General features: G+C 43.8%; 1 protein-coding gene and 1 pseudogene across 6 annotated transcripts in view; both read right to left on the reverse strand.

Moving 5' to 3' along the window:
• LOC119705019 (cell migration inducing hyaluronidase 1) overlaps positions 1–16,738 on the reverse strand; it is a 98,000-nt gene that overhangs the window by 54,152 nt on the left and 27,110 nt on the right. For 2 of the 6 annotated variants that reach the window (XM_038146930.1, XM_038146924.1), the window contains exon 1: positions 5–140. The exons of 2 other annotated variants lie outside the window; for them this stretch is intronic. The gene's annotated coding sequence lies outside the window, so the exon portion shown is untranslated. Of the gene's footprint in view, positions 1–4; positions 194–16,738 lie in introns of those variants that run through there. 2 more of the 6 variants (XM_038146931.1, XM_038146925.1) reach the window with 2 other exon arrangements.
• Positions 1,219–16,738, reverse strand: part of LOC119705160 — a 42,490-nt pseudogene continuing 26,970 nt past the window's right edge.

Consider the following 16,738-nt stretch of genomic DNA (forward strand, 5'->3'; position numbering starts at 1 on the left):
TTACCTTTACTGAGCAGCATCGCTGATTTCTTCACACTTTCTGGCAAGCCAGGACCTCTTCCCCGGCCAAACCCAACTCTCACCTCTTCCACCTGGTGTGGGGATGGAGCCACAGTTTCCTTTTCTGCCTGTAAACCTTCTGGGTGTGCTCTCAGCACATCCAAGGACCATGGCAGAATGAGGCAAGTGTCCCATCCAAGGCATTCAGTCCCCACTCAGAGGCACAAGTCAGCTGGCCGGCGCGTGGATGCCAGAGCAATCTCTCACCGGGGAGCAGAAGTCTGGCCAACAAAACACTAACCTTTCCCTGTAGCAACTTGTTTGGCCATTTCTGAGAATGCCAGAGAAACAACAGGACATCAGTTACACAACCTTCACCTACCTGTTTGAACAGCCTGTGCTATTCCATGACAGGGATGATCTGAAATCACCTGTCCCTTCACTGTTAGCACCAAGTAGCATCATGTTCAAACCCAAGTGACTCTTTCATCATTTCAGGGTCACTTTGTGCTTAGCCTGAGGCCGCCAGTTTTTTCTCACTTTGCATATAAATCTCTATTTTTGTCTTTGCTTCAAACAGCTGCAGCATAAACATAAAGCAATGAGAATTAGCCACTAATACTGACAATATTTCAGTCCTCAATGGGAGCCAAAAGGCTATATGAGCATTGCCTGAAAGGAAGACAAGACCTCACCCTAAGCAGCACATACTTTATCCTGGGTTTTATTTATCCTGGGTAGGTCCTTAATTAAGTGTTCACATCAGTTAGACAAACATCATTTGACTAGTCATTAGCTTCAGACAGAAACACATCCATAACTCCTTGTTGTGCTCTGTGCTGTGTTTGATGAGAAGACATTGTCACGAGATCACTGCACACTGACCAAGCAAATGTTGCTGCGTTCACCGAAGATGCCACAGCAGATGGACACCTTTTTTAAAAAGCAGACATTAATGGGTAAAAGCAGGAATGAAGGGAGAATTCCCTACCTTTGCTTAAGTTCACGTTTCCCTGGAAGTGCTAAATTTCCACACCAAATTTCATTTGTAGTTCCACAGTTACCACGGAGCAGCTCCTGCCTTTAAAACTTACCTTTTGATACCGAATCACAGATATGTTGAAACACTTCCCCTGGGGAAGGACAGCCCACAGACTGCTCCTGTTCTGCTCTGTAAGGCACTGATTGAAAAATAAAAGCTCTACCACAGAGGGTAAGGTGAGAATATATTTATTGGTTATAAAATATACAAGTGGACGCCATCAGTTTGGTACAATCTAGTAAGGACAGCAGGTTTTGGTGGTGGTGCTGGGCTCTGCTTGGCTGGTGCTCCCCAGCAGTGCCCCAGGGCACCCCAGCCTTTGCAGGGATGTGCTCCAAGCAGGTCTGAGAAAAAGCAAATTTTAGTGGCTCAACAGTATTATCAGGACACTGATATTTTCTCAGCTTCAAGGGAACATAATGGTGAAGAGAAGCAGCTTTCTGATAACCAGGATGATTAAAGACTTTAATCCAGGATGGTTTGGCTTGTCCTTTATAGCCAAGCCTGGCAAAGCTCCCTGAAAAACAGACACAAGGAGAAGTGACCCTCTGGGTGTGGCAGTTCACTCACCAGCAGCACAGCTTGGGGTCCCTCCACACATCATGGACATTTCTTAGCCCTTCTTTTATTTCTTGAATTGAAATTATGGACATACAGGAGAGAGGAAGGGGGATGGAAGTGGGAATGAGCCTCACTGAAATTGTAAACTTGCTGCCTCATGGATCTGCTGGTATTTCAACAAGCTGAGCCAGGTACCCAGATGTCAGTTAGCAGGAATATTGTTTTACTCTTTATTTTTAAATAATACTGGTACTTCTACTTATTTGACTACCTGAAAATGGTTAGACACTTTGAATCCTTCTTTTATTAGTTTACATCTGTTTCATCCTGTTATGCCTTAACTATCCCTCATGTCGACTCTGCTCTGGTCCTCTGCTGTCCCAAAGTACAAAGGCATTATGTATTCTTCCATTTTAATAATAATGTCTTGTGTTTATATTATGTTTTTCATTGCAAAGACTCCCAAGGCTATTTGCAGCTGGCTGGATTGAGACTATTCCTGTAAACACTTCTAATTTAAATAAGGTTTGCAAAACCAGGAAACAAGACCCTAAATCCTGATCCCACTGGGGTCAAGAGGATTGGGGATTTTTTTGCATTATCCTTGGCAGAAGCAATGTGTGCTTGGGAGAAATGCTCCAGCCTGCCCTGAAATGCAGCCCCCCCAGCACAGAGCAGTCCTGGAGCTGTGAAGTCAAATAGTCCAAATACCTGAACCAGCAGGAGGAAGCTCGTGGAGCAGAACATGATTCCCCAGACTGGAAATCAGGGCAGGCACATGGGTGAGCACCCTTGCCCTTAGGAAAGGCAAAGCAGGGGCAGCTTGTGATCAGCCAGCAGCAGCTCAGTCCCACTGCCAGCACCAGCATGCCACCAGCGTGGCAGAGCCAGGACAAAACCCCAGCCAGAGTGTCCCCAGGGGGGTGCTGGCCCTGCCTGCTGCTTTTTGTGCCCCTGGAGCAGTCGGGGCAGGAGGCTGAACCAAGCTCCCAAAACAGCCAAGAGGATGGCACAGGTGGTTCAGGGAACAAAGTTTGGCAAAGCAAACAACAACAAAAAAGATTCCTTTTTAATAAAAAAATTCCTTTCAAAAGTATTCAGGGCTTTGATGGAAGAATGAAACAATAAAGTTTCAGGGCAAAAACAAAAAATAAAACCTCAAACTTTTGCTTTTGAAAGGGCGAAAGAAGAAGCAGCTTCTCAGGAATCAAACATGCACTGAAATGAATTCACTGCCTCTGCTTTAAAGACTCTGTTGTCCTCCCCTGGAATGGTCAGAGCAATGAGTTTTGAAACTTCAACCAGAAATTTATATGAATTTCAGTAAAGTAGTGGGGGAAAAGTCCCCAACCCCCTGCAACTTGCTCTCCCTCCTTCATCCCAAAAAATAAGCAGCTGGAAATACAGTCAATTTTCCATCTGATCTCTGCGTGAGGACCTGAAATCTATATCAAGTTAGGTGGCTGTTTTCTTGATTTCCTTATCATTCACTCACATTATTCATCAAACCTGGACTCAACAGCCTCTAGTTTTCCAGTAGGAAACCCAGCATGGATTTTCTGGACCAATGATACCAATGGATTTCCTGTAGCAACACAAGGTAAAATTATAATAAGGACTCTCCCAGACTGATGATTTCACCATCCTTCTATCCAAAACAATAAATATTATTGGTTTTCACTGCAGACTGTTTTCTTTTTCATCAGCTTTTCAGGTTATGATTGTTTTTCCTCACAAAGAAGTGGAACTTTTGAGATGGAATCTTTATCAACTTAGTCTCCTTTTTTTTTTCTTTTTTTTTTTTGGTTAGAAAACCAAGCTCCCTTTAGGATGAAAAATTTGCAGCATGCAACTTCTCACTGGCAAAGTGGAGTCAAAATCCTGAAATAACTCTTCTCTTTCTCACCATCACTAAGCCAAGAGGTTTTCACTGGTTACACTGGCATATTGTGGTGGGAAGTATGTTGATAAGCACTGTATGACTGCATGTACATTTTTGAATGGGATACACACCAGTAATTCTTCTGTGCTTTCTGACCTAATTAAAAGCCACAGAAACCTGAAAAGCAATAAAAATCCAAAGAAACATGATAGAATAAGTACATTTACCTCCCTTGTGGACGATAATAGGCTTTGCTGAACCTAATTTGACAAAAACTGACATTTCAGACATGCCCAGCATGTCTGTGATATTTCTAGAGCACACAATGACAAGTGATCTGAAAAGAAGAGCAGTAATTACTGCATGATTGCAAAATATTCCTTCATTAAGGATCTTCAAGACCTTTAAGCTCCAATACAGAAAAGTATGTAGGAGGATGCTTGACTTTAAGAACACCTAAATCCCCTTAATTTCAATCCCATGTAAGCTCTCCCAAGTTTAAACCTCCATTTAAATGGTCCTAGATTAAACCTGTGCTTCACATGGAATCAAAACAAGCCCAAATGACTGTGAGTGCATCCCTCCCTCATGGCAGTGCTGAAACTCTGAAACCATCTACATCCTGGCCCTGATTCTCAGTCAATCTTCAACCTGCCTTTGGTCCTCGCAGCAGTCCCTTCAGCCCCCAGTGAGTTGTCCCTGCAGGGAATTGCAGGCACAAGTGGTCACATTTAGCTGAATGCCTCACTGCAAAATCTTACCAGGAAAACAAACTGAATGTACAGACATTGCATGGATATATGCCCCTGCATGCACATCTGATACATGCACACACTCCTGTGCAGAAATGCAGATGTAATACCTCAGGAGTGTTCACATCTTTGGCCATGAACTGCTCAGAAATGCCTTGGACTGAAAGTCTGTTTTCTGGCTATTTGACCTGCTCCTACCAGCAGCCAAGAATACACCTATCCATCTCTGTTGTTCCATGTTTATGTGGCAACACGTAAAACCACAAGGAATGTGGGACAGACACAAACAGAGATGGTCCAGGCCATTGCCAGGACCCACGCAAGGCAGGAGAGCCAGCAGGCAGGCAGGACTAGTCATTGGCTCACCCAAGAAAAGCCCCACTGGAAAATCTGGCACACCTATGGTTTTCATCTGTCACAAGAGACAAAAACAATCAGTAAGAATAAACAGAAATGGACTTGTTTCCAAAATGGAAAACTGAATCACTGGCTGCCAGGAAGTGGCTGGGCATGGGGATGGGTGCAAGTGTCATTGCAAGGATCTTATCTCTCCATGCTGGAAAATGACTGGCTTATTTAGAAGAAATTGCCAGTTTTCTAGAAAACCTGTTTCTGTCTGCTCTAATCTGTACAATCCTGAGAGACAAATGCTGCTCCTCTTATCTGGCTGATGCTTGGGATTTGCACATTTTAATTCGTGTCAGATTTCTTCAGGTTTGGTTATGAAATGACTTAATTTTCCTCTCTTTGTCTATCAGCCACAGGTTGCTATACGAAGTGGAATCTCAGCAGTTTTCTTACCTCTCTTTTAGGGATGTTTGAACGTATTCAGTTACTGCAAGGGCAGGGTTTTCACTGGTAACTGTGTCAAAGTGCTGCCTACCACGACTGCTCCTGAACATGCATCCAGCACCATGAAGAATATCCCAGTGCTGGATACAGGAGCACTGTGCCATTTACCTGCAATGAGAAAAGCAGAGGTAGGTTACATGTAGGCAGGCTGAGGAGCCTTAGACTATGATCCTGCTCCTCCATAAGGGAGATACAAGCAAGGAAAATATCTACATTTTAAAAATACCTATAATTTTAAATGTATCATTGGTACAGATGAAGTGATGTCATTGATTGTTGGTCAGTGGAAGGAGGAAGCAAAACCCCTTCTCAGAGGGGTACAAAACCATGAGCAATGAGGTCATCAGCATCTTCTGTGGATTAGTAAGACACATATAGGAAGCCAAGAATCCTGAGAGTAAAATGCTTAGTTCAGCCTTAATACAGTTTCCTTTCATGTGGGGAAAATTACTGTCACTGGGCAAAGCAGATTTGCCCATGGAGCAAGGGAGAGGTGCTGAGACAGCAGACAGGGGAATAGAAATTACACATGCTTTTTTTGTTGTTTTCCCTGAAAATGTAAACATCCAAACCAAACTATTCCTTCTTGGAAGGCCTGTCCCAGTGCCTCAAAGAGGTTGTGGCAGAAATAGCTCTTGCTCTTCTCCTTTCCTACAGCAAGAACTCCTTCCCCAGGTTACACATCTCAAGATGTGCCATGGTTTTTACTTTTAGAAAGCCAAAAGCTCTCTGAGCAGCCTGGCACTGGTCTATCCTCCCAGCATCTTGGGGACAGTCCATCCTGAGAGAACAGAACCTCCACCAAGGTCAGGCTGTCAGAACACTGAACCCAGGGTACACAAGACTGCAGTGTACACAGTTTTCCAAAGCCTGCAGGCACCAGGAAGTTCACATCCCATCAATCTGAAACATGCATGTCTCCAGGGAATACAAGGCCAGACTAAATGTGGGAGCCAAGTGTTAAAAAGTGACTTCTGCAAGATGTCAGACGATGCTGAATATGGGGTCAAGGGTAAGGGAAACATGAATGTCCAGGCCATGGATGGGCAAAGAGAGTGAGAAAGAGCAAACACAGACAAAATCTTTTGTCTGACCATCCTAAGTGTGGGAAGTGTGTGAAAGTGTGGATGCAAGCACAGCAGAAAGCAGCCACCCCAGCAAACAGACCTACAGGTAAGCCACTGAAAGGGGCAGCTCTGATGTGTGTCCTGTCCTGTCCTGTCCCATCTGCAGACCCCTCGAGGAGCCAGCACACAGCCTGTGGGACCTGGGGCAGGGCACAGCACAGCCAGCTCACTCAGCCTTTGGGGAAGCTTGGATCAGAAATTAATAACATCTCAGACTTTTGCATTTTGCTCAGCAGAGCGAGAACAAAACACGTCCTCCTTATTTTCCAAATGTTCTGTGCCTTTCAAGATTTAGGGTAAGAACCCTCCTATAGGCACTAACCTTTACCATTTGCCTAGAGCAGCCTTTACCTCAGCTAGGACTAAATGTGTTGGAATTAAAATTTCCTTAGAAAAACAACACTTTGCATTAAAGCCTTAGAAAAGACAAAGAAGCTTTGAGGATTCCACACCTGTGCCATGAGTGCTGCACACACGGGGAGATTCTGTGTCTGTGCTTCACCACGGGGAGATTCTGCCTCCACTAGCACCTGCTTGCTAATGGCTTTGAATAAATTTTTGACTAGCAAGAAACCTTGGCTGCTCGTGTTCCTTAAGGATGCTGTACCAGCTTTGCTTGGCATTTGTTAGCATTAATTATAATTCAGTAGCACGCAGGCGTGTAAGCCTTGGCAGTGTCCTTGCAAGAATTATTTCAGTCACCCTTCCCTGTCTAGACAGATCTATAAGGCATGTGCAGGGACAATCTGACAGTTCCAAACCTCTTTAGTAGTGAAATATAGTTATTTTTATCTTTTAGTGCAATGCCAACAGAGAAAATCAGAAAAACAAACTTGTTTTTTCCCCCACATCCTTTGTAAACAATGGCTTCTAGTTTGCTTTTTCCTCCCCTTCCTCTACATTAGAGCAGTGGTGTTAATTCTTCTTGTGAGGTGATAAAAGGCCCTTTTTTTTTTTTCCCCTAAGAGCTCAAATCCTCATCTGAATAGAATACAAACTCCCAGTGACTTTAATTGAGTTAATTGTAAGGGAGAACAATGTACTTGCCCCTTCCAAGGGAACTTCCCATTTCCTTCTCCCAAGGTTCAGCAAGATTCCGCAGTAACTTTCCTTGGAGATAAAGTTTCCCCTACTTAACCACTACCTCAAATCCAGTAAAACACAAAATACCTTAATGAATTCAGATGTAAAGTGGTTTTGTATGTCTGCCCTGCCAAGATACTGGATCTGGATCCTGATGTACTCAACTGAGGGTGTGCTGCTGATAGCAACCTGCAATTACACCAGAGACAGCCTTGGAAATTGGCTTGCTAACTGGTTTTCATCAGCAAAACCACACTGGGTATCAATGCCCAGATACACATCATCCCAAAAGTAAGAATCCTTTACTCAAATTAATCCCAAATGTAAGAATCCTTTACTCAAATTGTGATCCTGATTCACATTTAAGCGTTCATTATCAGTATTTATAAAAATACTGATACTGTTGCAGTGCAGTTTGAGGGATCCTTTGATAAACACTCTGGCTTGAAGTAAGTTGAGCATGGATTTCACACACTTTGCCTGGCTATAAAATCAAGTGCAGATCTGTGTGAGCCCGAGACAGTTCTGCAGGATTTAGAGTGGGGTGAATTTACAGCAAATGAGCAGAAAAGCTGCCTCCAGTTTTCCAGTTTTTTCTGTTAACCAGAATTACTTCCTGGTTTGAAACACAGCAGCAATGTCTTTGGAATTCAAAGCTTATCTAAAATAAGCCTTCCAAAGACTCCTTTGGTTCTGGATTAAAAGGAAAAAATGAGGGGGAGAGGTGCCATGAATGTGCACCCCCATGCCTGCCCCCAGGCACGGTGACATCCCACCAGAGAAGGAGCACAGCTGTGCTTAGGCTGTTGTGCAGAGGGACACAGGTTTGCTTGGAGTCTCCAGCAGCAGCTCAGCCCAAAGCATGCATGACAGAAGCTCCAAGGCAGCCAGGGCTTCTGGCCTTTGGAGTTCATTTTTATTTCTAACCGTTCCAAGTATGTGTTCAATCCTGTCCATTCTGCAATTCAGGCTGAGGAAATGATATAAACAGCTCAGTTCAGCTCCAGGATCAAAAAGATACATGAGTTTTACAGGGATTCTTCCTTCTATCTCTTTTAAAACTAAATATTTTTTTTCTATTTGTCTGGAAGAGAGAATGAGTAAGCTTGGTTCCTTTCCAAGGATCCAGCATGTGGGGTTAAAAAAAGAAGGGGAAACATCCCACTCATTATGAAATAGTCTAAAAAACAACAACAGGAAAAGAAAAAAGCCAATCCCATAACTTCTGGACTCTGAAAGGCTAAAAAAATAACTGCTGAACTAAAGAGAGAACCAAAGTGCTGATACTGCCAGAATTCAGTCAGGTTAGACCCATCAGTCTGCATGTGCCAGCTCCAGATGGCTGCTGGCAGCTCCCACACGTGTGACCATTTTTCCTGCTATTTAGCAGTAAACAACATGTTTACAGAATTTGGGCAACCTTTTATTTTTTTTTTTTTAAGAAAAGGAGGATTAATTACCAAATTGGTGTTTCACAATTCCTGTGATGAGACCTGGCCATCAGCAAGGAGCCTGGCTAGCAGGGAAGGCATTCTGGGATTCGATTGCTCATGTGTTATGGTTGAATGAATAAATATATCCCATCTTATTTTCAAATCTGGCATTTGTGGATTGATTCCTGAAGTAGCTGCTTAGTCAGGTGAAGCATCATGGGACTCATGGTTAAACCACAAAACACTTTTTTCCTGCCTAACTATTTTAGCTGACTGAGAAACACAGTTTTGTAAGATGTTTTTTTTAACCAAAGGTGTCCTCAAGTCTCACAAAGACAGTGAAAGAGTTTCAGGAGTCTTCATGCCTCCAAAATAAGAGATGTGCTTTGGTGCTCACCTTTTTTCACAAAATCTGATTTTTTAGAATGGGATTATTTTAGAAATCTCTTTTTTGTGAGCATATGAGGAGGTTGAAGCTTCACAAACTGTCTCAGTGTTGGTCACGAGAGGGGTGTTTCTCACAGCCCTTTGGAGTACAATGGGTTTAAACAAATATTTACACTGTGCCCACACCTGCAGCAATCTAATCAGCAGGGATGCACAAGGAGCCCAGTCCAGCCTAGAAATCAGCCCTTTTCTGAGCAGCACTGCCACTCTTAGCTCGGGTACAGACACAGACCTACCCCAGGTACTCCAGCCTGGGAACCCTTTTTGGCCTGAAATCAGGGAGGAGAGCAGGCAAGGCAGACAGACCTGAATTTTAGCTGTGAGAAAGAGAAAGGAGGTGCTGGGGTAAGAAAAAGACCCCGAGGGCTTGCTGCCCACCCAGGACACCGCAGGGCTCACCCCAGAGCTCTGTTGGGTGGAAGAGCCACTCACCAGTTCCATGTGCTGGACACTGGGCACTGTCCCTGTCCCTCGCTGGGACACCTGCCACCACCTGGGAAACAGCTTCCCTGGGGTGGCAGAGGGTGACACACAGCCAGTCTCCTCTGCTGGCAAAAAGGGCAGGCAGGGGCAAAGGGAAAAAATGCACTTAAGGGCTTGAGTACAAGAGAGATGGTCTGCAGCCAAGAGTACAGACTTCAGGGGAAAACAAAGAAATGTCCTTTGAGGTTCTTTTTCTGCTCTAAAAAAAACACAACAAATCCTCAAAGCCAAAGAAAATCAGATTTTTTTTTGCTTTGTCTGGAAACAACGGCTGCTTATTACAGAGGTCTGATCCAGGGACCTGGGCTGACCTCTGAGAACTTTGAGTAAGGTGCCAGGATGGCTTAAACCAGGGATTTTCTCTTCCTTGCCCTGTAAGGCTGAGGTACAACCAGTCACATACCCACTCTGTCTCCTGAGGCAGCCAGTTCACTGCTGCAGGAGAGGGAAGCAGCATCCAGCAGACATTTCACCAGGGGCACAGATTCAGGAATTAGAAAAGTAATCTCCAACTTGAACCTGAGCCACAGTCTAAAGAGACCTGCTTCCTCCACTTTACAGTGAAGTTTATTATTATGGTTTCCATTTTCTCCCTGGCTGTTTCTTCAATGTCAGTTTAGAATAACTGAGGAGAAAGTTAAATCATCTTTTAACTCCTGTTTCCCCACATTTCGGTTTACACATTTACAAAAAAAAAAATGCCCCTGTCTTTCCTTTATCCTGTGATTCCTATTTCCACCCTCTTTCAGAGAAAAAAGGCTCCGAACTAGAAACCTTTGGTACAAGCCTCAGAGCCATAGCTGCAGGTACAATTCTTATACTGATAGAAAGGATCTCCCACAAAAGACCCCAACACCCACTCCTGTCTGTGAGAGGCACTTGTGCAGTGCAAAGCAGAAAGCCACATGAAGTTCACACTTGAAAATAAAAACTAAACACCAAGATAATTAGATTTTTGGGTTTTTTCTCCTTTCTCCCCTCTTAAGTGGCTCAGCATGTAACACCAAGGTGCCTGAATCATGGTTTGCTTTCCTTGTGTCACCAAAACCTTCCAGGATTTAAATGTATTCTTTGAACTACCTGCATTCCTGATAAAAATGGAAAATATAAATTTGGCTTAGAGAAAGGAAGCACCGCCTTCATCATCTGCCTCTCTGCATTCTACAAAGCTCAGGAAGTCAAAATTTTCCCAGAGGATTCCCTGAAGTGACCCACCACCCATCCCTGCCTGCAGAGTGATAAATGAGGGGAAACTGGTTCATTGGGGTGAAATCAGGGGGTCTGCATGCCTGCACCTTTACTTTGCTTTACACATGGACAGCAACAAAGGAAAGCTATTTTGGCCTTTTTCTGTTTTTTTTTCATCAAAACAAAACAAAGCTATCTACAGGATGGAAGAGGGGACAGGCTGTTCCAAAATAATAAATCAAAGCTACACAAAGACCCATCAGCTTAAGCCAGATACTGCCCTCTAGATTTTAACCAGCTCCAGCTGTGTCATAACAGAGCACAGCTCAAAAATGGATATATTTTCAGATGATCTGGCCTCTGACTAGAGGAAATGAAAGAAATGCACCAGAGCCATATTCATGGAATATTTTCAGGATGGAGTCCCAGGACATTTGGCTGTTTCATAAGGGTGATTTGCATTGCGTTAGCACATTTCATCCCCTGAAGTCACCGTCACAAAAAGAGCTTGTCACTCCCCCAGATGCTGGGAACCAGCTTTGGTGCTGTACTACAGACTGCCAGCTCCCTGATGAATGAGAAAGGCATTAGAAAAGGAAATAGAGGGTGAAATAATTTTTTAAAAATGAAAAAACCAGAGCTGCGACCATCCTGAGTTGCCAGGTCGTTTGGGAATAGGAGTGCTACAGTCTAGGGTGCAGGTGAGCAGGCTGAATGAAGCAATGAAATCAATCACACCAGGAGTGAAAAGATCAAATAAAAAGCACCTACTTTGGAGTTTGTGGAGGAAGAGATGGAAATAACTACTGTCCCACCACAAAGGGCTTGGGAAGAGTTGCAAGAAGCAAAGGTATTAGAACTTATCCTCTATGTAAATACTGGAAAGATTAAGGGGGTTGTTTTCTCTTTAAATTAATGGTATCTAACCGTTTCCTATTTAGTTCTGCACTTCAGTTCTGTTTCTTCAGCTTGTACAAAACCCACTGTAAACCCCCCAGAATACCTGTGAGTGTGGCTGAGCTGGGCTGCAGCTCCTCCAGGAGAAGCAGAGGAAGAGATGTCAGCACAGCTGTGGAAGGTTCCTGTGGCTCTGGGTGAGCTCCTGTGCTCCAGCCACTGCCAAAACCGAGGGACAGATGCAGCCTCAGGAGAGGAGCAGCAACCAGGCATGGGTTGTGTGGGGCATGGAGCTCACAGAAAAACAGAGTTGTGTGTGTCTTCCTCTGCCCTGGCAAGAAATGGAAACACTGAATTCATGGGAGATCCCAAACTACAAATTCAAAGTCGTTTCAGAGCCCTGCCTGAAGGATGGGGGAACATATGTAGCTTTAGATGCTTTTGTGCTTAAAAACCAGCACAAACAAAGGAGACAAACAGACTTAAAACACAAGGGATAGAAGTCAGACTTGATAAATAAACTGCCAGAGGAGCAATACACAGGACCACTTTTTGGTCTTCTACTTTCATTCTTAGGAGTTTCTTGCAGTAAAAACAAATGAAAATATTTTTAGGTGGAAAGTTTAACTTTCCAGTTTAAATAAAAGTGATACTAATATGTATAGAAAACTAACTTAAGTTATTTAAGGTATTTGCACCCCAAAACTAAGTAATTGTGTTTACATTCATTTCATTTTATAGATAAGGAACATTCTTTTTTTTCATTCATGTTCCTAATCAGGACAACTTTTTTTTTAATGTTTTTTACCAAAAAATTTGGTCTTTGAAGGAGGAAAGCTTAATATACACTTGCAAAAAGTCAGTGTTTAGTGGGTCCCAACAGTTTGAAACATTACTTTGAAAATTTTTGAGGATCTGCTGACACCAGACTGTATAAAACCTGACATTTCTGCCACTCTGTTACTGTCATTCAACAATCCCCACAGTGCACTTCATGCATTTTTACCATTGTGTTTATCCTGCTTGTTTTCTTTTGGAAATGGTTGGATGAAACGAACCCAAGAAGTCTTTGGGGTTTTTTTCACCAAGATATTGGCATTTGCAGTTCTGGCTCTTTCAGGTAAAGCAAAAAACATCAGACAAAGTGTTAAAAAAGTTCTGTTTTGGCAATGAGCAGGCTTCCTGGGATAAGCAAAAGCATTAAAAGGACAAGGGAAAGGCAAAAAAGCAGGCAAGAGGTTTCCTGTTCTTGAACATGTGGCAGATAGAGATCTGCACGTACACACATCCATACCTCATTTACAACCCTCAGAACACTCCTCCAGTTCAAGCCTGGACTCTCAGAAGCAAAGACACGCAGAGAAATGTGATCAAGCAGCAAAGGAGGGGAGACTGCCCTGCGTGGAGGGATGTAAAGCGAGTCACGTAACTTGGAGATGAGATTTGGCTGGAATAAAGACACAAAAAGTGCAAGTCTGGGGCTCTGACTGCCTGGGGAGGATGAATAACACTTGTTCAATATTGTGAGCAACACACAATATTGGCTGTGTCAGGTGCAGTACAAGTCCTGGGCACATGGGTATCATCTAGTGCTGGGGTTTCTGGCTATCCTGGATGTCATTCCAGGCTGTATTTTAGTAAAGGGGACCTCTAAGCTGATGACAGTTTTTCTAGAAAACAGCCCTACCATGTTTATTGACATGGTGTGTCACATAGCTGATGAGCATGGAAGGGCACAGTCCAAATCCTGACCTCACTGATGAAAATCTGGGGTAAACTAACGAGGGAATGCCATGGAGTACAACTGAAAATTACATCTTTTTTTCCTTGGGCTTGAAAAAACAAGAGAGTTCCATCCAGTGAGTCAGTCTCCCCCAACTGTTATTACTCCTATTTAAAAACAACCCCTCTGACATTTTGGTCAACATCTACGTGAGCTGAACTTTCAAAGGGAGTGAGAGAACTGCGAATTTCAAACTTTCCTGTTCATAACATGGGAACCAAGCAGAAATCCCCACATGCTGCTTTGGTAAGTCTCTTACAGACTAAAGTTTAAACTTCAAAGGACCATAAAAAATGCACAGCCCCTGTTTAGCATCCAACCCATCCCAAGAATAAATCACAGGAGGTCAGTGCTTCTTGCTCTCTCTCTCAGGACACAGCTGTTTTTTCTCTCAAAAAAATTCTCCCAACCTCCCAACAACTTGCCCAGCACTTGGCTGAATCTCCTCTGGCACAAAACCTGCTTTCAGGACAGTCACCTCATCTTCAGTCAGCAGCACTGGTGAGGAAAGAGGAGTGAGAACTGCCCACACATCTCCCTGGTGCTGAGAGGAGCAGAGAAAGGGTGCAAGGGACCTGCCCATGTCTCTGCCCCTTTCTCCCAGCTCAGGCTGTTTCCCTGGAACCCCCATTCCCCACCAGCCCCCTGCAGCTGTCACTCACTCCTCTTTTCTTAGATTTTGGCTTTTTTTAAAGTTTTCTGCCTTCAGCTCAAGCCCAGTAAACACACCCAACCCCCTCAATGACAAACGTGGCTGTTGGGTGAGCACCCAGCCAGTTTTCCCAGGGCTTTGTTACTGAGGATAGCCTCTTCTGGAGGACTGCTTTTTGCAGGGATTGTAACAAGTCAGGTGTGTGTTTAGCTAACTAAAGTCAGGTGTATTTAGGAAAGGTACTTAAATGCCTTTCCTAAATACTGCTATTTAGGAAATGCCATTAAAAATTCCAAAGCATAGGCCATATCTTAATATAAATTATTTTTTTATCCACATCTCCTTAGGCAAAAAGAATGATTTTTGGTTTTGTGAAGCTCAACAAATTACAGGAGGGATCCTGCCCTGAGGTACCGATCTGCTGATCCTCATGAAACCAGGGTCTGACTCAGACAGCATTTGGCTTGCAGACAAATGTATTCAAGCAAAAATAAGAACTTCCTGCATTTAAACACAGTACATCATTTTATCATCTCTTTTCCCACCCTACATGTTTCATGGAGGAATCACATGCCAGTTCAGTTCCTATCTCTTTAATGTCTTCCCAAGTTCTCTATCACAGACTATTGTGTATTTTGCATTTTCCTGCTGCTGTGCCTTGGATGCACATCAGGTGCTCCCTCAAGACCCCCAAGTCCCACTCCCTGGGCCAGGAGAAGGGTAAAAGCAGGGAAAACCCCTCAGGTTTCATATGCCAGGCTGCAAAGTGACAGGCAGCCTGGTTTGCCACAGCCACCTGGGGCTGTCTGATGCTCAGATTGCTCCAATTCCTGCTGCAATGTGATCATCTCAGGAAGGATGTGTCTCCTCAGAGCCACCTTGTTAATCCCTTGTTAATTCAGAGGACAGAGAGCAGCAAGGGAGCAGGCGAGGAGGGAAAACTTCAGGGCTTTAGGGTGGCTCAGGCACAGCAATGCCAGCACAGGCTTCACCCAGCTGCACTGAGTGGTGCAATCTGCAGCCTGGTGCTCTGGCAAGTGCTCTAGCTTCTTCCCAATTATAAAAACAAATGTATATAAATCTTGTGGCTTTCATCTATGGGTTGATCTGTGGGTAGTTTAAGGGATTTAAATAGACAGGAGGGAATTCAAATAGATCTGCTGACTTCTGTGTTGTGCGGATGATTAACTCTGAATCATAGATGTTATCAGGAGGAGCAGGTTATGAAACCCAAGTAGCACTTTATTATTACTGGGAGTACTGGTGGTGTCCCTCGCATTGCACCCAGATCTAGGGGATGGAGGGGTCAGAACTCGTGCATGTACAAGAGCAAGAAAGCATTCACAGCCTCAAACTGCGAGCTCCACTTTGAAATACTAATTATGCTTTCCTGAGCATTTATCAATCTGGGAAGCAAGAGGAAAAGCTCACTTGGAACTAATCTGAAAATGAAACAGTTTAGGAAATATCTTTAAACTGGGCAAGACTGCAACAAGCACATTCTAGCCTTGTCTTGTTATCTTTGTTTTTCTGCAGACCTTATCACCGCTAAGGAATTTAATCGCAAAAATGACAAGTAGCTGAAAGTATGAATCAGACTGGCATTGAATAATAAGCCATAGGAAAAGATCTACCTACAAACCTTGGCAAATACAAATATAATGAGTCCCCCAGAGTCTGAGGGCAGACTTGGGCTGTAGAAGTTTCCCCGCACTGGAATCTCCATCTCTGGATGGGTTGCAGCCTCCTGGAGGCTTTGTGTCGCCCAAGGCCAAAAAGGTCCAGGATTTTTAAAGAAAAGTTTAGACACAAGCTCATTCTGGGCTCTTGAATTTTCAAATAATTAATTGTTCACTGGTGAACATGGTAACAAGCCCCTGCACAGGTCTTCAGCCCATGAAATAGAGGAGTTGAGCAGTGAACCCGTGCCCATCCCTACACAAACACCACAGCAGGAGAAAGGCTGAGCACATGCCTGGGCACTCACATGGGCATCTGCCCTTTTGTTTGCTGTTGACAAGAAATGTGGGCCTCCCCTCCTGTTTTTTTGTGAGTCTCTCATAAGGATCCAACTGCTTCATCAAGGCACCAAAGAACACTGTACCCCTCACTGTACCCCTCACTGTACAGCTCCAGGCACATCTGCCTGAATTCTCTCTATCAAACCATGGCAGAGAGCTCTACCAAGGGAAAACCCTTCCCTCTGAGCCTTAGCAGACCACGTGTGAAGGTATTTCCCTGTTCTCATTAAAAGCAAGGAATGCTTCATCTAACTGCCACTGCTTTCAGGCTGCCTCAACAACATGACTTATTACACCATGCTTCAGATATGTACTTTGAGGAGATATAATTCTTATCTTTAGATGTGCTGATAGCACAAAGAAGCCTGGCTGACTTACTGAACAGCCCTGTGCCTTTGATAATAGTATTTGCCTTTGCTTAGAAAATTTGCACAGGCACAATGCCTGGGTCGTTAAATTGAAGGATTAAATTTGTGACTTTGATTACTGTATGAAATGCCAGTCTTTGTACTGCTCTCCAGCACCCAGAAGAAGG

This window comes from Motacilla alba, chromosome 10 (genome assembly GCF_015832195.1).
Source record: "Motacilla alba alba isolate MOTALB_02 chromosome 10, Motacilla_alba_V1.0_pri, whole genome shotgun sequence".
NCBI classification, from domain to species: Eukaryota; Metazoa; Chordata; class Aves; order Passeriformes; family Motacillidae; genus Motacilla; species Motacilla alba.